Source organism: Nicotiana tabacum, chromosome 6 (assembly GCF_000715075.1).
Source record: "Nicotiana tabacum cultivar K326 chromosome 6, ASM71507v2, whole genome shotgun sequence".
Lineage (NCBI taxonomy): Eukaryota > Viridiplantae > Streptophyta > Magnoliopsida > Solanales > Solanaceae > Nicotiana > Nicotiana tabacum.
Window position 1 is genome coordinate 75501799 of NC_134085.1, and position 11965 is coordinate 75513763.

Sequence of the window (11965 nt, forward strand, 5' to 3'; positions counted from 1 at the left end):
TAACCTAAGTGCAAATCAATCAAAGAAAACACCCGTGCGCCCTGAAGCTGGTCAAAGAGATCATCAATACGAGGCAAAGGATAACGGTTCTTAACTGTAACTTTATTCAACTGGTGATAGTCAATACACATACGCATAGAGTCATCCTTTTTCTTCACAAATAAGACAAGAGCACCCCAAGGTGATACACTGGGCCGAATAAAACCCTTATCAAGTAATTCCTGTAACTGATCTTTCAACTCCTTCAACTTAGGAGGCCCCATATGATACGGAGGAATAGAAATAGGCTGCGTACCCGGCCAATATCAGTATCTCTATCAGGCAGCATACCCAAAAGGTTAGTTGGAAACACATCGGGAAAATCCCGTACTACTGGAACTGAATCAACTGAAGGGGTATCAATACTGACATCTCTCATATAAGCTAAATATGCGTCACACCCCTTCTTAACCATACACTGAGCTCTAAGAAAAGAAATAACTCTACTGGGAGTGTAATCTAAAGTACCCCTCCACTCAACACGCGGTATACCTGGCATAGCCAGCGTCATGGTTTTGGCGTGATAATCAAGAATAGCATTATGTGGCGACAACTAGTCCATGTCTAAGATAATGTCAAAATATACCATGCTAAGCAACAATAAATCGGCTCTGGTTTCAAAACCACTAAGAGCAACCAAACACGACTGATAAACGCGGTCCACAACAAGAGAATCTCCCACATGAGTAGAAACATAAACATGGGAACTCAAAGAATCCCGAGATACACCCAAATGCGGAGCAAAATAAAAAGAGACATAAGAATAAGTGGAGTCTAGATCGAATAGAACTGATGCATCTCTATAACAAACTAGTATAATACCCGTGATTACAGAATTAGAAGCAACAACCTCGGTACGGGCAGGAAGGGCATAGTATCTTGCCTGGCCTCCCCCTCTAGGGCGACCTCTACCTCCCCGACCTCCACCTCTAGCTGGCTGAGCAGGTGGAGTAGCAACTGGAACCGTAACTATGTCCTGAGAACTTTGTGGGGCACGCTATGACTAAGAAGTCTGTGGAGGTACACCCCTCCCAAGTCTGGAGCAATCCCTCACCATATGACGTGTGTCACCACACTCAAAACAAGCTTTGAGAGGACGTGGTAGCTCTGACTAGCTCGGGCCAGGTCTGCTGGACTGACCCCTAAAAGCACCCCGCGCAGGAGGCGCGCTAGATACCGGTGGTGCATAATAAGGCTCTTGAGGTCTAGGAGGAGCTGGAATACCACTGGCTGCTGGAAGAGCTAAATGAACATGGCGACTCATATAACCCCTACCATGATGACCAGCTGCTGGGGAACGGACACCAGAGAAATGGTCCGACTCTCGAGACCTCTTGGCCTCCCTCTCCTCTCTCTCCCTAACATGTATACCCTAAATCCTCCTAGCAATGCTCACCACCTGATGATAAGAAATATCCATCTCCAACTCACGAGCCATGCTAGACCTAATGCTGGGAATAAGGCCCTCAATAAACTGATGAACCCTCTCGCGAATAGTAGAAACCAAGGATGGTGCATGCCTAGCCAAATTGGTGTAACAGAGAACATACTCTGAGACAGTCATAGTACCCTAGCGCAAATACTCAAACTCTGCGCGCCATGCGTCCCTGAGACTCTGAGGAATATACTCTCTTAGGAACAGATCTGAAAACTGAGTCCAAGTCAGTGAAGCAGCCTCATCCAGACTGTCGAACTCATAGGTGCGCCACCACTCATAGGCGGCTCCTCGAAGCTGGAAAGTAGTGAAGGAAACCCCGCTCGATCCTGATATACCCATGGTACGGAGAATGCGGTAACTCTCATCTAGAAATCCTAGAGCATCCTCTGATGCTAGACCGTTGAATACAAGAGGCTTGTACCTCTTGAACCTCTCAAGCCTTAGTTGCTCCTCCTTGGAAGTTGCTGCCCTATCCTCGGGCTGAACTGGCACTGCAGGCGGTACAGGAATAATCTCAAGGACCTGATCAACATGCACTCGCTGCTCAGGAGTGCGGGCGGCGGGAGTCTGTGCTCCTCCCCCGGCCTGAAATGTAGCTGCAGCAATGGGAAGCAACCCTGCCTGAGAGAACTATGCCAAAGTCTCTTGAAAAGCTGGAGTAGTGGTAGTAGTAGGCGTGTCAGGTGCCTGGACTCCGGCTGGAACTGCTGGCGGTGCCTCGACGGTAGCTCGCGCAGGTGCTCTAGCTGCACCACGTGCGCGTTCTCGGCCTCTACCCCAGCCCCGGCTTCTGATGGATGCAGTAGGGGGCGCGGGTGCCTGATCATCTCGGGTAGCACGTGTCCTCACCATTTGTGAGAGAATAGAAGATAGAATTTTAGAATTGTGATGTCAAAATATCGCACGACAAGGAAATCAAATGAAGTGAAATTTTCCTAACAGTTACATAGCCTCTCGTAGATAAGTACAGACGTCTCCGTATCGATCAGCGAGACTCTAATAAACTGGCTTGTGATCCATGACTCCTATGAACCTAGAGCTCTGATACCAACTTGTCACGACCCCAGTTCGCCCTCCATGAACTATTGTGATGGCACCTAGTCTCTACGACTAGGTAAGCCTAACAAATGCGGAACATAAACGAAACTTGCAAAAGAAATAATCAAAAACTAAAGAACTGAATGGAAATAATAGTTATAATGCCGCTCGGCATATACAACACAACCTTCTCAAAACCAAGTACACTATCCCAAAACTCGGATACTCACAAAAACACAAGCCTTTGGAATATCTAACAGTCTAACTCCAAAATATCTAATCAAGAAAGAAAATACAGAAGGGCAATGTTTAACAGCTAGAATAGAAAGGGATTCCTCGGTCTGCAGACGCGACAGATGTACCTCGAAGTCTCTAGAGTAGTCGCCTCCATCAAGGATGCTAGTCCTGAGTAGCGGTACCTGGATCTGCACATGAAAAACATGCACATAAGGGGCATGAGTACACCACGATGGTACTCAGTAAGTACCAAGCCTAACCTCGGTTAGGTAGGGACGAGTTAGGTCAGGGCCCTACTGAGGTTAAACAAATATAAAGATCAACAGTATAGAGCAGAACAGTATAAATAAGTACAACAGTAAAATAACACATGATGTATAGGACAACAACAACTATACAAAACAAGGTAAACACGGAAAGGAAATACAGCTCAACACCAATAATAACAATCGGGGATCTCCCAGGATACCGTCCTGTAGTCTATGTACATATCCAATGGATCTCCAAGGATCCCGTCCCGTAGTCCAACTCATAGTACGCGGGGATCTACCAGAATCCCGTTTCGTAGTCCCAAATGTAAATACCCAGTACTAGGGGAATCTACCAGGTGCATTCCCGTAGTTCAATATAACTGTGCAGGAGTATCTACCGGAATCCCACATCCGTAGTCCCAAAATAAACAGATAAGGGGGGAGCTACCAGAATCCCACATCCGTATTCCCAAAATAAACAGACAAGGGGGAGCTACCGGAATCCCACATCCATAGTCCCAAAATAAATACACAGCAACAACAGGAAAATATACAGAAATGGCAAAATTTCATATTAAGGCAACAACTGATTCTAGCCTAGCATGCTGCACAGAATTTAGGTAAGGCAGATTGAGCAAATAAAGCAATTAAGTCACTTAGACATGCTTTCCTAAGCTAACAACAGGCTTAAAAGTGCAAGTAATACAAACAGGAAAGGGAACATACTAGTGATTGCTTAATGATAACCAGATTTCCTACAATTAGCACAAGTACGGACTCGTCACCTCACGTACAAGGCATTTCAATTATCAAATATACCAATCCTAAGGGGAAGGTCACCCACACAAGGTTAGACAAGCCACTAACCTCGAACCGGCTCAAAATCAACTCGAGACCACGTTCTTGCCACGAGTACTCGACTCCAAATAGCCCAAATCTATTCAATTCAATTGCATAATGTAAATAACACTTCAAGTAACTGATTCTACAATTAAATTCTAAGCTAATACGGGAAATTATGTAAAATGACCAAAATGCCCCTCGTGCCCACGTCTCAGAATCGGGTAAAATTTATATTTCTAGAAACCTCGCACTCTCACGAGTTCAGTCATATCAAAAGTACCAAAATTGAACCTCAATTTATCCCTCAAACCATCACTCAAAGGTCTCCAATTAGACAAGCCCTACCCCATCCCCCCCAATTACCACTGATGTTCCTTAATTTTTCATGCTTAAATTGATAACAATCATTCCAATAATGAGTTTAGGGACCAAAGACCTTACCCCAATGAACTCCTCTGAAAATCCCTCTTGAAAAGTGCTCTCCAAGTTTCTTCCCGTTTTGAAAAGATGAAAAATGGCTAAATTTCGTGAAGGCAAGAAGTTATATGTTCTGCCCAGCAATATCCGCATCTGCGGTCCCGCTTCTGCGGAGCAAAGGTTACATCTGCGAGTTTTCATTAAAGGGCCAGCTTCCGCATCTGCGTCTCCCAATCCATAGATGCGGTACCGCTTCTGCGGTATTGCCACCGCTTCTGTGGTTCCTGAAGAAATGACCAAATTCCGCTTCTACGGCCACTGAGCCACTTCTGCGGTGCCGCACCTGCCGAACCCAAACCGCAAGTGCGGTTATGACGGAACCAGTAGCTGAAGCTGCAACTCAAACTCCAAAATCTTTCCGTCAATCATCCGAATTCATCCCGAGGCCTCCGGGACCTCAAATGAAGGCACCAACAAGTCACAAACCACTATCCAAACTTGTAGCAATCCTTAAAATACCTAAAAGAAGATTGAAACCTCGAATTAACCATGGATTTAAGCCTAAGAACTCCAAATTTCTCAAAATACGCTTTCGATCAAAAAGTCTATCAAACCTCGTCTGAATGACTTGAAATTTTGCACACACATCACATTCAACACTAAAGAGGTACTCTAACTTCCGGAATTCCATTCCGACCCTTAGATCAAAATCTCCCTATCGGACCGGAAACTTAAAAAAAATTCAGTTTTTGGCATTTTAAGCCTAAATTAACTACGAACCTCCAAAATACAATACGAACACACCCCTAAGCCTGAAATCACCTAACAGAGCTAACAGAACCATCAAATTTCCATTTCGAGGCCGTCTTCACACTGTTCCGACTATGGCTAACTTTCCAACACTTAAGGTCTCATTTAGGGACTAAGTGTCCCAAAACTCTCCGAAACTCAAAACCGAACATCCCGGCAAATTAGAATAGCAGAAATAAACTTAGGGAAAGCAGTTAATAGGGGATCGGGGAATTAATATTTAAGACAATCGGCCGGGTCGTCACAAAATTACCTAACATTCTCTCTCTACCAGGACGGGAGCCACACTAAGGTATTATTTATCTCTTCCAGGCTTCCAATGCTTAACTTTGTAGTACTCATATCTAGTTATACTATTTTAGAATGCACCATCTGGTGTCTCAAAAGGAGACCTATTAGCACATTTGCAATATCCTTCGAAAATGTCAACTAATGCAAATAATCCATTCACTATTTTGGGTTACTCTAGCCCCAGCCAGATCTTGATAACCCGTCCTTCTCTTAAACTATATCTGTTAGCTACCATAGGGCATAACTAAGATAGGTGTGGCTGATTGTACATACATCTATTACTGTTAAAGGTAACTTAAAATGCTTATATCTCTCTTCCTGAATGGTAAATAATGTCTTTATTAACTGGGTACCTCGTACCCTTCTTCATCGTGCTTCTTTAACTTGCTGAAACTTGTGTCTAACTTCCGATTCTATTATTCCTTTTTACTGTGAAAGTGGACAAGTATTTTTGCCTTAAAGCTCCTTATCAATAACATTACACCTTTTAGTACACGCATGATCTACTGAAGACCTCACATTTACTAATCATAAGCAAGATGCAAAATCGAGTTCCTCTAACTCAATACTTCCACAGTTATATCTCTTACCGACCGTCTTTCTGAATGTAGGCATCGCTGTATTACGAATAAGATAGAGTTTAGGAAATTGAGTTCTTACAACTAAGCTCTACCACATGATCTAGAGTAAGAAGAAAGAGTGACAGTCCTAAATGCCTTGTAGCTACCTACTTATAAGTATGGTGAACAACACACCCATAAACAAGTCTCTACTAGACACGGTTTTTAGATTCCCTAGGACAGAACTGCTCTGATACCATTTCTGTCACCACTCAAACTAATGGCCAGCGACGGACAGCCGGTACCTTACTCAACCGAGTACCAACGTAATGTATCTTTTGTGTCATACTATCATAGTAAATGAGCCGAAGAGGTTGTCGTGAGATAAGTAGAATAAACATGAGAGAATACTCGATAGGAATGACCCAACCTCATATAGAAACTTACATATGTGACATACGGGCCTATAAGGCCAACATGATCATTCGTAAACTCAAAACCTAGGCCGACAAGGCCATACAAGTATCCATATACATGGCATCTCTCTACAAGCCTCTAAGAGTACACAATATCATAAAGTTCGAGGCAGAGCCCCACCATACCAATCAATGCATTTCTAAATCATACTGACCAAATAAGCAACTCCAGAGCAAATGGAGTGCACCAACATCTCCCGCTGAGCTGATAGCCTACTTGGAGGATTCTCGACCTGTCTATCATGATCTGTGGGCATGAAATGTTGTGTCCCCAGACAAAAAGGACGTCAGTTCAAATAATGTACCAAGTATGTAAGGAATAAAAATTAGTAAATAATAGACATGAGAGAAACTTGGAGTAAAGACTCGAACTGTAAGTCTGAATGGCTCTGTGAATCCTTTAATATTTAAAATGTCATGCATATGCGTATAAATGTCATACCATACATGGGTATATATGCATTTATAACATCATCAAGCCTCTGAGGGCATACTATCATATCATCTCGGCCACTATGGGCAAATGATCAACGTATACCAGCTGATCAGGTGGTGGTGCGTATATAACGCTGTAACCTTTTCCCATATATTATATACATATAAATACATATATATATACACGTATATAATGCCATGTGGTCATGGGTCAATATACACGTATAAATAAATGTAATGCATGAGAAGTACGTCAATAAAATCTCTCGGAACATCATAAGGACATTATACCTTTGATTAATATCATGAAATGACCTTTATCAACTTACGTATTTTTTGAGACCCATGAACATATGATAGAATAATAGGACACATGGAGAATCAAGAACATAGACACTTCTAGTACTTCTATGAATAGAATCATTTATGAAAGTTGTGCATTTGCTCGCTTCGTTTGTATCGTATGGATCATGCCAAAAATAAAGAAGGGAGAGCCTTAACATACCTGGGCCGATTCTCTTGACAATCCCTTTAATACACGTTAATTGCGACAAAACACGTGAAGGCAAGATCAGAGTAGGGAAAAATCTGTATGATATTCTTAAGAAAGATTGCACTATACTCCCTTATAATTGCAAAATCTCACGTTGCTTAAGATGCTATGAAATCTTGTTAAATTTCCATGAAATCATGTTGAATTTGTTGAAGATGCTAAAGTTCCCATGTTACCAGGATAGAGAAGTCTTACAAGTGAGTTTTTAATTTTGAAGATTAATGTTACTTTGAATCACTTCTTAAGTTTTAAGAAGTCTTATGATGTGGGCCCCACTTTAGGAATGATTTGTCTCCAAATTCCTTAATGTGACACCTATTTTAAATAACTAATGAGTCATTGCTTGGGATGCCACGTTAGGCACCTCAAGCTTATCCAAAATTTTCTTTAATTAACCATTAATCTCTTGATGAACTTAATAATCTCTCACTAACCAATAATTAACCAATTACCCACATAATTAAGAATTATCTCAAATTACTTATAATACCATAAACTTTTAACATACTTTATACACCTTACTATTATGGTCATGTGGTACCTTGTATGACAATAGTCCATAAATACCGGGTATTATAGCTTGGACCGTGTTTTATCACCAAATTGCCAAACTTTGATGGAACCCATTTTCTTCGATTTGCTTACCCTCTCTTCTTGACGAATTTACTTATCACTTATTTTGAAATAGCATAATACTTATAATTTCCAAATAATCTCATTCCCGAGGTTACGTTGATTAACTTACGAAGAATTTTTAACGTACAAAAATGTGAGATGTAACATCTCATTTCCGAGCTTATATCTATTTACTTATGGCGTACTTCCACGTACGAAAACATGGGGTGTAACACCTACGGTCCAGGAGCCTTGGACCTACTATTTGGGTGGTTCTAGACTTTACTTAGAGTGCTAAAAATGATAAAACTAGGCACACATTCAAAGAAGGTAGGACTGCATATAATAGCAATGAAAGGCTCGAGTTAGCCTCTACACATAAGAAAAAAAAGCACACGAACAGATTTCAGATTATCTAGTAAGGTGTCATAGGAAGTTTCTAAAATGAGATGCATTAAAGTCGTTCAAACCTATAGGAATGGCTTCTACGTGGCTACATGGTATAATCAAATCTCATAGGTAGTACTTCTAGTCAGATTATCGAAGTTGCAGATTATAAGAGTTATTAAAAGCCTATAGACATGATCTCTAGGTGATTCGTGCTTGGGCAATGAAACCATTGAAAACTCAGAATTTTTCATCTTTAGTCCTATAAGCATGCTTTCTAAGTGAGTAGCGATATCCTATAGCCATGTTTCCTAGGCGGGCAGTGTGATAAGAACAATAATGACAACGATTTAATTAATCAATTAAGACCCTATAGACATGGTATCTAGATGAGCAGATCTTAATTACTTAGCATGATCCTATAGGCATATTATCTAACAATCACACATCAATAACACAAGCTGAGCAAATAACCAATAATGTTTGAATCCTATGGGCATGCTATTTAATATCGTGTAGAATTGAAGCATGTAAACGAGTGAAACACTTAAGTTTTTATAACCATGATTTCTAACAGTGTGCATGAATAGGACATGTAAATCAAGTAAAGTGTTTAGGTTCCTAAAGGAATGCTTTCTATCAATGTATAGAAACAGGAAACGCCAAATAAAGTAGCAAACAAAGCATGTAGACCCCATAGGCATGTTTTCTACCCATCCATGGGATAATTAATGTACCTCAACCCCTTTTTCACTAATTTCTCCATCATTCAGTTTTATAAGTTATTACAAACCACGTTAAATAATTACATCCCCAATAACAAATATAGAATAATACAGTAACACATCGGGGCCCTTAAATACGCTTACAACTTCATGAAGATAGCATGCCCAAACTCTAGGTGCAGACAGTCTACTTCAAACCCCCAATACCAAAGGCAAGACTAACAGACCAGGCCCAAACGATTGAAGTAACTAATCTAATGGATACCAAACTTAACCATGCAAGTGAAAAACTACTTTGGGAATTAATGAACAACTTTTCACACTTAATTATTAAAATTGTATCTAGCAGTAGTTCAAACCAAAGCATATAGACAAGATTACATGAAATATTGACAAGTTCGCAAGGCAGGTTCATGCTTATATTTTCAGAAACAAAGTTAGAATGACAAGATTGACCATCATATGCTAGTGAATTATAAAAGACTTTCAAAAGTAAAATGATCTAGAGTTAGCCTAAAAGAACTTTAGACAAGATATTTAAACATGTGAATCTGGTAGAGTCATAGACAAGAACAAGTGGGATACAATCTTTGTATAGAATGATTAACATGAAAGCCTAGTGAAAGTAGCATAGCAGAACAGGTTCATGAGCAAATACTTAGTTTAATATGAGACACCTTTAACATGCTGAGTATCACTCAATACCAGAAGAACATATGGTAAACAAGTAACATGTCAATTTTAGATCAACATGACAAACATGCATCAAACCTTGTACTAGTTGGTCACATATAGGAGAAATATCTAGGTATGAGATTTACCCTAAAGTCTCAAGTTATATTGAAGAACACAGGATTGAACAAGTCAAAAGCACACACTAGAGTTACAAATATCATCGAAACGAATCCTAGCTAATAGTACAACCCCAAAACATAACAGGTTGGGCAGGAATGACTCAACAAGGAGTAGAACACATGAGTTGGTATCATAACAATCCAAAACAAATCAGAGAGACAAACTCAGGGGAAACATCAGGTGTTAGCATAGACACAATAAGCTAAACAGGTTTAAGAGCCAGAAATCGTTTATTCTAAACACATGTGATAGGCATAGATCATAATTACAACCTAGGCAAATTCAGGTGTTAAGAGTAGAGAACCATAAGAAGACTTTAGCGCAAACAAGGCGACAAACGAGATGAAATAGTAGGACATTGATTCATAGAAGTTTCAGTGGCACAAAGCATAAATACGAACGAAAGATAATGCAATTTCTAAGGCCAAGAGACTTACCAGTTATGAATTAACAAACAAGCAAATAAGAAGAACAATCTCAGTAGTACTCCAATCGTCAATAGAAAAAAGAGCAACAGAATCCCAAAATCACAGTGCATTAGAGTTCCCAGGGGTTTCAAGTGAACCTCTAGCAATGCGAGTAGAAAAGAGCAACAATCGAACTTTAGTTGCCTTGGCTTTCAGCCAGCCAAGGTCACAAGTTTAGAATAATATAATGAATGAGAGTGAGAGAGTAATAGTAGTAGTTAAAGTTTGTTTGGGAAAACAAGGAAATTGGTTTATAGATTGACAGATTAGGACGAACAAACATGGAAAACAATCAATTAAGCACAAATAAGGAAATAAAATATCACATACAATCAGTAACAAAGCCGGTGAAAGAGATAACAGAAATTTCAAACCTTAGTTGGTTCCAATGGCCATAAATCGGGCTAAGAATACGAGAACCATTCATTGTAGGGTGTATATAGACAAAATATCGCCCATCTTCACAAAATCAGAGTCAATCGGGCATGTTTTTGAAAGGTGGTTCTTGCCAAAAATAGGGCAAGAACTAAGTAACACCACATGCACACATACAATAGCAAAGTATCACAAAATAGGTAAGTTAATCATGGATTGATTCCATTTTTATGTTAGAATTAGAGAAAAATCAGGAGGCGACTGCTAGGGTTTTGTGAAGAAGGGAGGGAAGTAGAAAGGATTTAGGGGTGGCGGACGGTTGAGATTGGGTTTAGGGTTTGAGTGAGGGGTTATAAGGAGAATAGAAGGGTTGTTGTGGGTCGTTGATTATTTAAGATCAATAGCCAAGATCGAAGGGGAAGTGGGTCGGGTTATTAATGGGTCGCGATCGGGTTAAGTTAAATGGGTGGTTTGTGTTTGGGCTGCTGAAGGGTAAAATGAGATGGGCCAGGTGTTTGAGCCTGATTTTTGGTCCGAAATTAGCTCAAAATTGGGCTACAAATTAAATACACGAAATTTATAAAACATAAATTATGAAAAATGACTAATAAATAATAAAAATATTATTTATTCAATCAAATTATTGAATATATTAGATTAATATTATAAAAAATATAGAATGTTATTTTGGCATAACTAGTATAATAAACACAATTATTTATAGAATATAGGTCATTATTGTAACTAGTGTAGATAAAGTAGAAAAATTACAAATATAATTATGTAAAAATAAGATGAAATATTAAAAAATGCATGTGGGTATAAAATTATAAATTTTGATGAATAAATCACACTAAAAATAGTTTAAAGTGATAATTAATAATTATTTTATAAAATTAAAGCTAGAAAATCAATTTTAAAACTTTAAAAATCATAAGAAATTATAGAAAATACTTATATGACTCTTGTAAATTAGGTAATAATGCAAAATGAACACCCAAACATAGAAAAATCATCCATGATCACTTCTACGAATCTTTCAGCCATGTCAATAAAAATAGCCATCATACGTCTTGGAAAAGTCGCAGGTGCATAACAGTGACCAAAGGGCATTCTCTTGAACGCATACATGCCATAAGGACACGTAAATGTC